Source organism: Triticum aestivum, chromosome 3A, assembly GCF_018294505.1.
Source record: "Triticum aestivum cultivar Chinese Spring chromosome 3A, IWGSC CS RefSeq v2.1, whole genome shotgun sequence".
Classification (NCBI taxonomy): Eukaryota; Viridiplantae; Streptophyta; class Magnoliopsida; order Poales; family Poaceae; genus Triticum; species Triticum aestivum.
Genome location: NC_057800.1, coordinates 624,284,454 through 624,295,873, shown reverse-complemented (window position 1 = coordinate 624,295,873; position 11,420 = coordinate 624,284,454). Strand labels below are relative to the sequence as shown.

At 56.0% G+C, this 11,420-nt stretch overlaps 1 pseudogene; it reads left to right on the top strand.

Annotated features, from left to right (window-relative positions):
• Positions 1 to 3,688: 3,688 nt before the first annotated feature.
• LOC123062688 (uncharacterized) lies at positions 3,689 to 5,676 on the top strand (annotated as a pseudogene).
• The last annotated feature ends 5,744 nt before the right edge of the window (positions 5,677 to 11,420 follow it).

The following is an 11,420-nucleotide window of genomic DNA, read 5'->3' as shown; positions in this document are numbered from 1 at the left end:
CAATTTTAGTCAGCATAGGAATCTCCCTTTAATTGCTCCACGTGTACGTCCTCCCGTGCAGGAAAAGCTCCTTGAGACCCATATCATCCACACACCGCTTGAATTTGCCCATCATCCTGCGATCAAGCTTGTTGTTATTCTTATCTGCCGCATGGAGAATCAAGTTAAAGTCTTCGATAACCAGCCACGGCCCGGGGCAGAGCCTTCTCCTCTCCGTAAGATCGTCCATAAATTGAATCTTCTCTAGATCCTCCTGTGGTACGTACACCACCGAAAGCCACCATGTTGGCCCATCGAGAGGGGACACAAAAGCTGTTAGAAAGTTAGCGTCTAGTGTCACGTTAGATAACTGCACTTTAGACGAGTCCCAGCCCACAATGATTCCACCCCTCGTCACCGACGCCGGGAGATAAGCGAAACCATCATATGATGTTCCCATACATTGCATGACTGTGAACTGGTCCACCCTTTCGAGTTTGGACTCCAGGATACATACGATCGCAACACGCACCGTGTCCACGAACTCCCTAAGTGTCTTTCTCCTGGCCGGACTGTTTAACCCCCTAACATTCCAACATACAACTTCTAATGAGGCGTGCGACATGGGAAGCTGTGGTACATCCCGAGACACGACCACTACTGTCTACACCGACAGCATCTTCGCCTGCTCCAGCTCACATGCCAAGTTGGAGGGCATGATCTTGCCGAATATGGCCGCTATCGCCCTCAGCTGCTGCTCCTGCACCGGTGAATCAAACATCTCCCGTAGCTGACCTAGCACATCGTTCGAGACCACCAGATCATCGCTAGAGATCTCTAGGGTTTTGAGAAGCATTGTTTCCGCAGCCGTCGCTTTGGTCTTCCTGTTCCCTGAAGCGCACACCGATCTTGTGGTACGCCGAGGCGTGAAGGGGTCTTGACCCGTGCGCACCCATCGTATGCCTTCTATCTCCTTCAGAAGTGGCGGCGCCAGTTTTTTCAAGAGTCCCGAGCAGAAAGATTTGATATTCCTCAGTGCAGCCAATTCCTTTGCAGATAGATTCTCGTCCGTACCCTGTTCATCCTGGGAGTGATGGTGCACAATGATTTCGTTGCCATGCAGGGTTGGTATTGCATGGCCACTCGACGTAGTCCCATCAACCACCGCAGCATCCAATGGGGACTGATCCCTAGCTGCAAGTCCAGAATCACGGTCGGCCTCACCCCGCGTCTCGGGGTTCACAGCACCAATCAGCTCAGGTACCGGTGCCCAGCCCAGCAGTTGCACAGTGGTGTCGCCAGTGTCGGGTGTCCCCTCCGTCGTCTCCGTCGGGATTTCCTATGCCGGGGCCGGCCGCATGCCAGACGAGACCAAGACCACAGCATGGCAATCATGCCGCACCGGATCCTGCATGCGCTCCACATCCAGAGTAGGGGCCTGGTCTAGAGTTGCAGGCCCCACCCTAGCCTTCCTTTGGCCACTAGCTGCCTCCTTGTCTTGTCCCAAATTCCCATCCCTGGTTGCCAACGAGTGGGCCAGCTCTGATCCCAACTTGTCGGGATCAGCGCCGGTCCTTTGAGCATCCACTTGCGACTGTGTGCCCGTTCTCACCAACTCTGGGCCATCTTGATCCGCCTGTACCGATTTGGCATTTGTCTCCACCTCTGTGGCCAGTTCTCTTTGCCCAATGATTGGGCTGATAGCGCGCACTGTCTCAAGTCCGGTCCGCTCGCCAATTGTCCCCATCGCAGAGTCTGGCGCATGATGCGTTGGGATAAGACCGTTTGAACGCCCCTGCTCCCGGCCGGGCCGGTCGTTGTGGGCCACCACCGGACCAGATGCGACGTCCAAAGTGCCAGATCCCATGTGTGGAAGCCTCCAAGCGGAAGGCCCCACCCTTCCTTCCAACGCCGCTCTGTATGATCTGAGTTGCTCACCGCCACCGCCGCCGCTGGCCGGAAAGTGTGCACGGCGGCCGGCGCCTCGATTGTCCGTCACTCCACGAGACCAAGGCTGCACGACCCACTCTCCTCCCTGGAATGAGCCGCCTGAGCTGTCCGGCAACCCACTCTGACCACTCCCGCTATCTGATCCAGACTCCCTCCTCCAAAGCTCCGGCGGCGAGAAGTCCCTCATCCGGTCGATGTGGATGAACGTTGGATACTCCAACAACTGGCGGAAAGAAGCACGCCACGCCGCGGGATCCACATTCACCTCCAGCGGCTCCGGCACCCACAGCTTCCTAAACACCGGCACGTCGTCCGGGTCGACGCACCAAGCTCTCAGCTTGAACAGCGACAAATCCTCCCTGTTGGCTGTCTCCGGCGCCACACTTTCAATCAAGCACGCACTCCCTAACAGCTCCGCCGCCGTGTTCTTGGCCCAGGCATGAGATGGTATGCCCTCGATCATGATGTCAACCTGAACCCGCATAAGCCTCGATGCTGCCTGCGCCTGCCTGAGCCATGGCTTGATGAAGAGCTTGATCCCAAGATGCTCAATGAACGGCACTGCCAAAGCTCTATTCATGAACTCGTGCGCGGCAAACACCACCAGAAAATCTTCCGGATGGAACTTGTGAATGGAAAAGCGAAACCTTGGCATCCCCAACTGTGCCAAAATCGCCACCGCCGCCTTGTCGCAGGAGACCGGCGGCCGAGCTCCTCCCACGTACATCACCACGGCCAACTGCAGCCGCCGCTCCAGGTCGTTCATGCCCTTCGACCGCTGCAGCACACAGATCTCAAATGACCCTGCATACAGAGCCGCCCCCGGCGCAACAGACGAGGAGGGAAGGTTGGGCGCAACTGGCGAGAGCGGCGCCGCTGGCGCGCTCTGCCTAGGCTCCGTCAACCTCCGCCTCAAAGTCGGTGCCTGCCTGGGCGCCTCTGACCTGCGGGCAACCTGTGCGATCACCGCCCATCAGAGCTCATCTGCCGAGATGGGGCTGCGCGGTTCCCGGCACTGTGATGAGACATGACCAGGGAGGCCGCAGCGGATGCACAGGGCCTCGTTGGTGCAATCCTGCCGCCGATGACCATCCTCGAAGCATCTGAAACAGAGACCGAACAGCTCCGGCGGGATCAGCCTCCGCTCCGAAGAGGACGGGGACACAACCCGAGCCGGGCTGCCGCCCGCCTCCCGCTGACGCCGCAAAGCCTGGCGATGCCGCCACATCGCCTTGCGGGATGTACCCGGCATGTGCCAGCTCTCGGCTTACGCCAGACCAGGCTCATCCACCGGACCACCCCCCGCCGAGGACGAACACGCCAAGCCAGGGGAGCCCGAAATCCCCAACCCCGAGACAACCGGTTGCTCCCGATGGAGCGCCGACGAGACCGAGGGCGGGCTGCAGGAGCCGGAAGCCATGGCAGAGAAGGAGGGCGGGGAGAGAGTGCGCCGGGGCCGGAGTAGCCGCCGGCGGGGAAGGTGGATGCCGGTGCCCGAGTGGCAGCCGGCGTGGGGACGGAGCGTGGGAGCCTCAAAGGGATTCTCCAAGTCGACAGTCGCCTTCCTTCCTTGTCGCTTGTCATCGTGTGAGTGGAAGAGACGGGTCCGTCGATGGAATAAAGGCCTTGTCCGGCAAGCTGCTGTTGCAGCAACGCAACGCAACGCAACACGCAGGGAGGGAGCGTGCAAGACGGCATGATCCATCCCACCACCCACGTCGCCGTGCCTTCTATATTATTTAACAAACTGCAAAGCACACATAGAAAAGTATACATAATCATGCTGACCGATCGACCAGAGAAGAGATATTCTGGATTCTGGAATGTACCTCACCATCGAGTCCCTCTCGTCGTCGACATGCTGCCATCTCGTAAGTACTGCAATCCAAACCTCCCATTCTGGCCACGGATTTTTATACACTAGCAGAAGGAATCTCGTCGTCGCCATACGGAGCGCTACAAAACGAAAGAGCTGACAAGGCGGCACACCGCCGGAGCCGACCAGTCACCAACCACGCACATCCGAGCCGGCAAACGCCAGCTTGCCACTCGCAGCAGCGGCGATCACGACCACGACCTCTCTCGACATGGATCCCGGGAAGGAGCAGACGGGTACGGCCGAGCCCGGCGCGGCGGCGTGCCGCACCCGCGCGGTGTGCGGCACGGAGTACAGCTGGTGCCGCGCCGTGCTGGGCGGCACCGGCACCACGCTCCTCGCGCTCCGCCTCTCGCGCCGCGTCGCCACCGCGGCCGAGGCGGCCGTCCGCTCCCTCCAGAGAGCGCACCCCGTCCTCCGCGCCCACATCCGGCCTCCACCTCCAGCCCCACCCTCGCCTTCCCCTCCCCCGCGCCGCAGCTCGCCCTCGCGCCCCAGCCGTCCGCGCTCGACTTCGACTCCCTCCTCGAGGGCGAGCTTAACAGCAACCCATGGGCGTCCGACCCCGGGCCCGACGGCTCCCCGGTGCTTTTCGCTGCGCTCTACGAGCTGCCGCCGCCAGCGCGCGGCGCGGCGCTGTTCGTCCGGATCCACACGGCTGCGTGCGACCGCGCGGCGTCGGCCGCGCTGCTGAGGGAGCTCCTGGCGCATCTGGGAGGCGCGGGCGACCCGGAGGAGGAGGAGTCGGCGGCGGTGGAGGCCGGGCTGGAGGACAGGATACCGCAGAAGGACGCGTGGAAGCCGTTCTGGGCGCGTGGGGTGGACATGGTGGGCTACTCCATCAACGGCCTGCGCACGTCCACGCTGCCGTTCGAGGAGACCGGCACGGCCAGGTCGACGCAGATGGTGCGCCTCGCGTTCGGCCGCGAGGAGACGACGCGCCTGCTCGATGTGAGTTCGCTTCAGATCACTGATAGATGCTACTCCTACATTTGATCTGCACATACAGATTAGTAGATTACTGATAGTTCGCGCATTGTCATCTAGGCGTGCAAGGAGAACGGGGTGAAGCTTTGCTCGGCCATGGCTGCGGCGACGTTGCTGGCTGCACGGCAGTCGAAGAAGCTGGACAGTGGCCAGCAGGAGACGTACTCTGTGGCGACCCTGATCAACTGCCGCCAGTTTCTTGAGCCAGCTTTGGACGATCACAACGTTGGTTAGTCCTTGAAGCAAATCAACTCTAAAAATTTATCATGCTTCAAATCTTTAGATGCAAAAGCTTGACACTGTTAATCGTTGCAGGGTTCTTCTACTCTGCCATCACCAACACCCACAAGATACACGGAGAGGAGGGGCTATGGGAACTGGCCAAGAGGTGCCACGATTCCTACATCAGCGCCAAGAACAGCAAGAAGCACCTCACCGACACCGCCGACCTCAACTTCCTCATGTGCCGGGCCATCGAGAACCCGCAGCTGACGACGGCGTCGGCGCTCCGGACGGCGCTCGTCTCCGTGTTCGAGGAGCCGGCCACCTACGACGGCCTGTCCGGCCTGCAGAGCAAGGCCGGCGTGGAGGAGTACGTCGGCTGCGCCACCGTGCACGGCATCGGCCCGTCGATCGGCGTGTTCGACTCTGTCAGGGACGGGCAGCTGGACTGCGCGTGCATGTACCCTTCTCCTCTGCATTCCAGGAAGCAGATCCAGGAGATGTTTGACAAGGTGAAGCTGATTTTGCACGAAGGGTGCAACGCGGGTATTGAGAAACTATGAAGATTGTACGTAGGGATTTTGTGGATACGTACTGAGTAGATTCGAAGAATGTTGCTCCTTTCGGTAAATGGTAAAACTTGGACCCCGTTTGGTCTGTCACGCCATTGGTGTTGCACTTTCAGGTGGGACTTAGGCCAATTCCACTGCGCGACCTTATCCTTTCCGGCCTCATCCGTTTGGAGTAAAAGGGACAAAAGAGGCGTCCCAGCGCGTGGGAGTAAACGGACTTTTGTTCGTTTTGTGTCCGCTTTCGACCCATCTACGGCTCAAGTTTGCGCCGTTTTTGGGGTAAAACGGACATCACGCGGACGCGCGGGTCATCTGCGCGTGTCCTCCCCTGGCACGCCCGTCGGTGGCACAAGGCGGGCCTTTTTCTATCCGCCCCCTCCCTCCCTCCGGCCGCACCCCCTCCACTCTTCCCCTCGCTGCCGCCGCCGCCGCTGCCATTGCAGCCGTGCAGTTCGGACGCGAGCTCGCCCAACCCCTTCCCCTCGGCGCCGCCGAGCTACCCAACCACGGCCACCTGGTTTGCGCACCCGCCGGCCGGTTTTAGGGCGGATACGGTCGGTCTTGAGCTCGGCCGGCTGTGGGAGGCCGGGCCGCGCCATGGACTGGCCGGGCACCTCGCCGGAAGGCCCTGGCAGGGCCGCAAGGCCACATGCAGGTAGTGGCTCCTCCTCTATCCGCTCGGATCTGCATCGTCGGTGGTCCACCAACAGATACACGAATGGCGGTCGGCCGGGCTCGGTGCTTGCCTAAAAGCTCGCCGGCGCACCGTTGCCACTCATTAAGTGCGACCACTGCCCAAGGATGGTCGTGCGCCGCGTGTCTACAACGCCGGAACATTCCGGATGGGTGTTCATCAAGTGCTTAAACAATGGGTATGCGCTTTTTTAGCTTCGGTTTGTGCTCTAGATTTGACTAGTTGTGCTAACTTCAAATTTTGTTGTGTAGAATGGATGCAAGTTTTGGTATCGGGAAGAAGAGTACATCGATATATTGATAGAGCGAAATTTAGTACATGTTCGTGCACTTTTAGCTAGCATAGAGGCTGTAAATGAGACAAGTGCACTTGTTGCTAAATTAGAGGCTAGACACGAGACTAGGTGTGAGGAAGCAACATCTACATCTGGCTTGAAGAAGAAAGGAGGATGCCAGATCGAGCCTCCTCCACAGATCAACAATGAGTGTATCGAGAAGGCCCTAACCCAACCCAAGGGGGCAGTTATGGAAGTTGGCTATCTTCTAAAATGTATCTTGTTATTCTTATTTTCTTTGGCCTTGCTTTACTAGTCAAAATGTGATGATGTATTGTCATGTACCAAAAATGAATGATAAAAAAAAGTGAAGGACTTGCAAAGAAAAATACGCTGACAGGATACGGCCGGGATGCGTCCGCGCGCTGGGCGCACGGCCACCGCATCCCAGGACACGCCCGGACACGACCCCAAATCCCTACCCAAACGGACAGAATCCGGACAAAACAGACGTCCGTTTGGGGTCGCGCGGTGGAGTTGGCCTTAGAGCAACTCCAATGGGATGACCCATTTCATCCGCTCGCGTCCGTTTGGGTCGGCGCGGACAAAAATGGTGGCCCAACGCGCCGACCAAAACTCAAATAGTGTCCGTCCGGCGTCCACGCCGACCCATTTTCGGCCCAAAATGGCGCCTGGAATGCGTCGGAGCGGACGCGAAGCGGACGCGCCGCGCGTCTCCTCGCTGTTCGCCGCGTCCCCACCTGGCGGCCGTCCAACTACGGCGGTCAACATAATTTATGATGACCGTCCACCTTGGGCCCATGCGTCAGCGACGACAGTCGCCCTTTTTTAAGCCGGCGTGCGGCGAGGCCGTCCTCATCCACTACCACTCGCCCCCCGTCCCTATCTGGCCACCCCTACCCCCACACCGGCGACAACCCTAGCCACCGCCAGCATGGGTTTATTCTCCAGCATCGGCAGTAGCCGCAATGGCAAAGCCCCGGCCCGTCATTCCCCCTCCCTCCCCGCCCTTCCCACGTCGGCGCGTGCTCCCCGTCAGAGGCGGCGCATCAACGTGCCGTTGCACCAGGCCGAATGGCACTGGCACCACCGCGTGTCTCTGCCGTACTCAGACGTGACGCTGCCGCATGACTCACATTTGGATCCGGGGAGGATCCCAGTGCCGGCGGCACCGCGGACGGCGAGGGCCCATGCGGAGGAGGTGCGGCGCCGGCGGGCGTTGCTGTCGTCAGAGCAGCGCGCCGACCCGCACTTCGCCATCGACTCGCCCAACTGGGCTCGATGGTTCGCCTTCGAGCACGAGGAGGCGAGGCGACGCGGCGTCCACGGCGTCGACCACAGCCTGCCACCGCCCGCGCTCGTCGTCCGCGACGAGGACCAGGAGGCCGAGGCCGCCTACCAGGCGGCCATCAAGGATAGCGAGGAGGAGGAGCGGTGGAGGGCGGCGGACGAGGCGGCTTTCGAGGCTGCCATGGCCCTCTTCGCGGCGGGCGACTGCGTCGTGCCGCCGGCGGCCCCGCCGTCCCCGCCGTCCCCGCCCAAAGCCAAGCCGGAGGAGACGGCCTACCTCGAGCGCTACTCCTAGACCGGAGTAGTGCACGAGTGGGTCAGCGCTCCGTCGATCTGGCTTGGGGCGACGGAGAAGCAGGAGGCGGCCTACCTCGACCACCGGCGCCGCGTTCGACTGGCCGAGGAGCGCCGGGAGGGCGAGCGCCTGCAGATGCTCGAGCGCGAGGCCGAAGAGGAGGCGCGCCAGGCCCAGGCAGCGGGGGCGCAGACAGCAGCGGCAAAGCCCGACATCACCGCCATCTGGAACACGGCGTTTCCCTGGGCCGGCCCTGCGCCGACGTTGATCGACCTCACCGGTCCCGACGCAGACGCAGCCGCCGACGAGGACACCTAGGCCAGCGCGTCGTCTAGTTTTTAGTGTTTTAATTAATGTAAAGCGGACTTTCGCCGGCCTTCATAGCCGGATTTTATGTTTAATTAAGTGCATGTATATTTTCAAAATGTTTGCAATACTTTTTTTGGCACGCCGACAAAATAGGTCGGGCCAACGTTGGGCGCTCGCGTCGATCCAAATATAGTGTCGGACGTTTGTGTTCGTCGGAGCGACCCAAACGGACAAAAAGCGGACAAAAACATCATTTGTTCGGATCGGCCCGTTGGAGTTGCTCTTATAATGTACAGAGCAGAAAATCTACCGCGCACGGGAGCTTCCGTTCCTGCGTTGGCCGTTCGCTAATGCATCATGATCCGAGTTCTGCTGAAGCTTTTTCCCGTTGTTTATTAAGTACTACACTGGAAAATGTCAATACACCACAATACAAAGCGATAGTGTGTCAGATTGTCTGTAGCAGTTGTCCTTGCGTGCTTACTTGTGTTAACCTTTTACATAAAGGTGGGAGAGAGTGCTTAGATAGTATGTTGCATGAATAGCTATTTGCTCTCTTTCTCTCTTCCACTATAAACTTGCATTTTTTTGTGAAATGTTAAATGACTCATAACATTTGAATCAATTTTTTTTTACATATTTGAACTCCCGGCACCAAAACCTTTAAAATAAGACAAATCTCGGATACATTTCAAACAAGTTTAAATTTGAACATTTCACACCTATTTCACTAGAACCTATTTAACCCAAATACAAAACTGAAATGTCAACTTGTGAACCTAATTATTTAAAGTTGTGTAATAATTTATTTTAAAAGAGTGAAATGAGTTATTTAAAAAATGTGCAATTGAAATATATGTGATTTTTGTGAAACAAACCAGTGAAAAGTGAAAATGTAGGTTCTCAAAGTGTAAAATAATATGAAACTGAAATGTCAACTTGTGGAACTGATTATTTAGAAATGTGTAACAGTTTATTTCAAAAGAGTGAAATATGTCTGGAAACATTAATTGAAATAGATGTGGTACTAAAACTGATCTGGAAACTGAAATGGATGCAGTCTAGAAATTTCAATTTCAAATTTCACATCATACATACTAGTTACATTCCAATTTCATATTTCAATCTCACATTAATTGAAATGGATGTGTTACTGAAACTGGTTTGGATTCAAAGGCAAGAATATCTTCTGATCGGTTCTGGAGCTATCAGCAGCGCAATTATTACTCATGCATCTTGTACAATCAAGGTCGCATTTTTCCCCACATGCGTCTTGACACTGAAGCCATAACTGGTCTGCCCTGTTTGGAAGAAGCGCTGGATTGCTTCAAAGAATCTGGTTTGTTGCAGTTCGTCACTGACAAGGACCACTGGAACGAAGAATTGCTGCTCCAATTCTATGCCACTCTTCATATTCGTGGCTACAACAGGGATCCGAAGACTTGGGTCCTTGAGTGGATGACAGGCAATGTTCATCACGAAGCCAAAGCCTTTGATATCATTGAGCTCACTGGCCTGCCCACTCCAGGAGATCTTTATGAACCTGGTTGTCAGCTTCACAGTGCTGCTATGGAAAGCATTTTTCACAAGCCTGAACCCAACATGAGTCAGATGCTTAGCATGATGAAGCATTTGCCTCCAGATGCTGAATATCCTAAGGAGTTCTTTGTTGAAGACCTTGAGTATCTGCCACGCACTATCTATCACATCATAAGGCGAACTCTCTGGCCCGTCAAAGGACATTCTCCACATGCAAAGCTGGAAGGTGCAATGAAGACTTTGGTCTTCCATATTCTTCACGGCAAAAGCTTCAATGCACAAGACTTCTTCATCCGCCAACTTGCTGCATCCGGATCTGATCTCTTTGGCTTGAAGTTTTACGCCCCATGGATTATGCGTCTGATCAAACTACACTCAGCTATCACCTATCAGCCCTCTGCTCGCAATCATCGGATTTTTCTGCCTGACGTCCACATGTCAGTTGAAGCCATCTATCCAGAGCCTGTCAAGGAGCCCCTTAGTCTTCAGAATGCTGATAAGCAAAGTTTCTCTCAACACATTGAAGGCGACCCAGCAGTCATTCGTGTTTATCTTCTGGCTGGTACTACCCGTGCACCTCATCATGTCCTCACTGAAGCCACTGGAAGCACCATTGCACAATGGCCCAAGAAGCGATCCCGTGTTCTCAATGACCGAGAGCTTATGGTTGCCCTTCATCAGAAACAGGATAAGCATCATGACTGGCTGAAGCGCTAAATGCAAAGCCTCTTGGTGGACGTAAACAGGATTCGCAACCTTGCCACCAAGAATGCCTTTGTCGCCCATGAAAGTCGGCGTACATGGAAAGGGTTGACGCTTATGTGTTCTGAAGATGATCTTCAAGAGGATGGTTTCTCTGAATGCTTCAAGTTTGACTCAACACCTCCAAGAAGGACCTTGTTGCGGCGTACTCCGTCTCTTGAAGACTCTGAGTTCTCCTCCTCTGCTGCAACAGTGGTTGCACGTGTCATCGATGATGAAGACGATGCTAGTTCACCACCTTCGGCGTGAATCACCACTGCACCGAGTTCGTCTGCACCACTGAATCTCACCGACGACCCTGCTGCCTCGCCTGCACCTCATGGGAACGAGTAGGCGCTCTATGTCTTCAAACCTTTTTGGTCCTCACTGACAAAAGGGGGAGAAGCATATGAGTTGATAGTCTTCAAGCGGGTCCATATGGCTGGTTTCTTTACTTTTTGCTACTTTTGCCAAGTGCTTACAACTCTCGTTTTCGATATATTTGGTTCTTTGAGTTGTAACACTCAAATTCGATGGTCGTCTGCTACTTATTTGCTTTTCTGTGATGCGATGATAAATTCCGCATGTGCGACGATAAATTCCGCACTTAGATCATTTTGCAGACGTCCATTTTTCATTATGCATGTCATTATATTCACATACTTTTCATG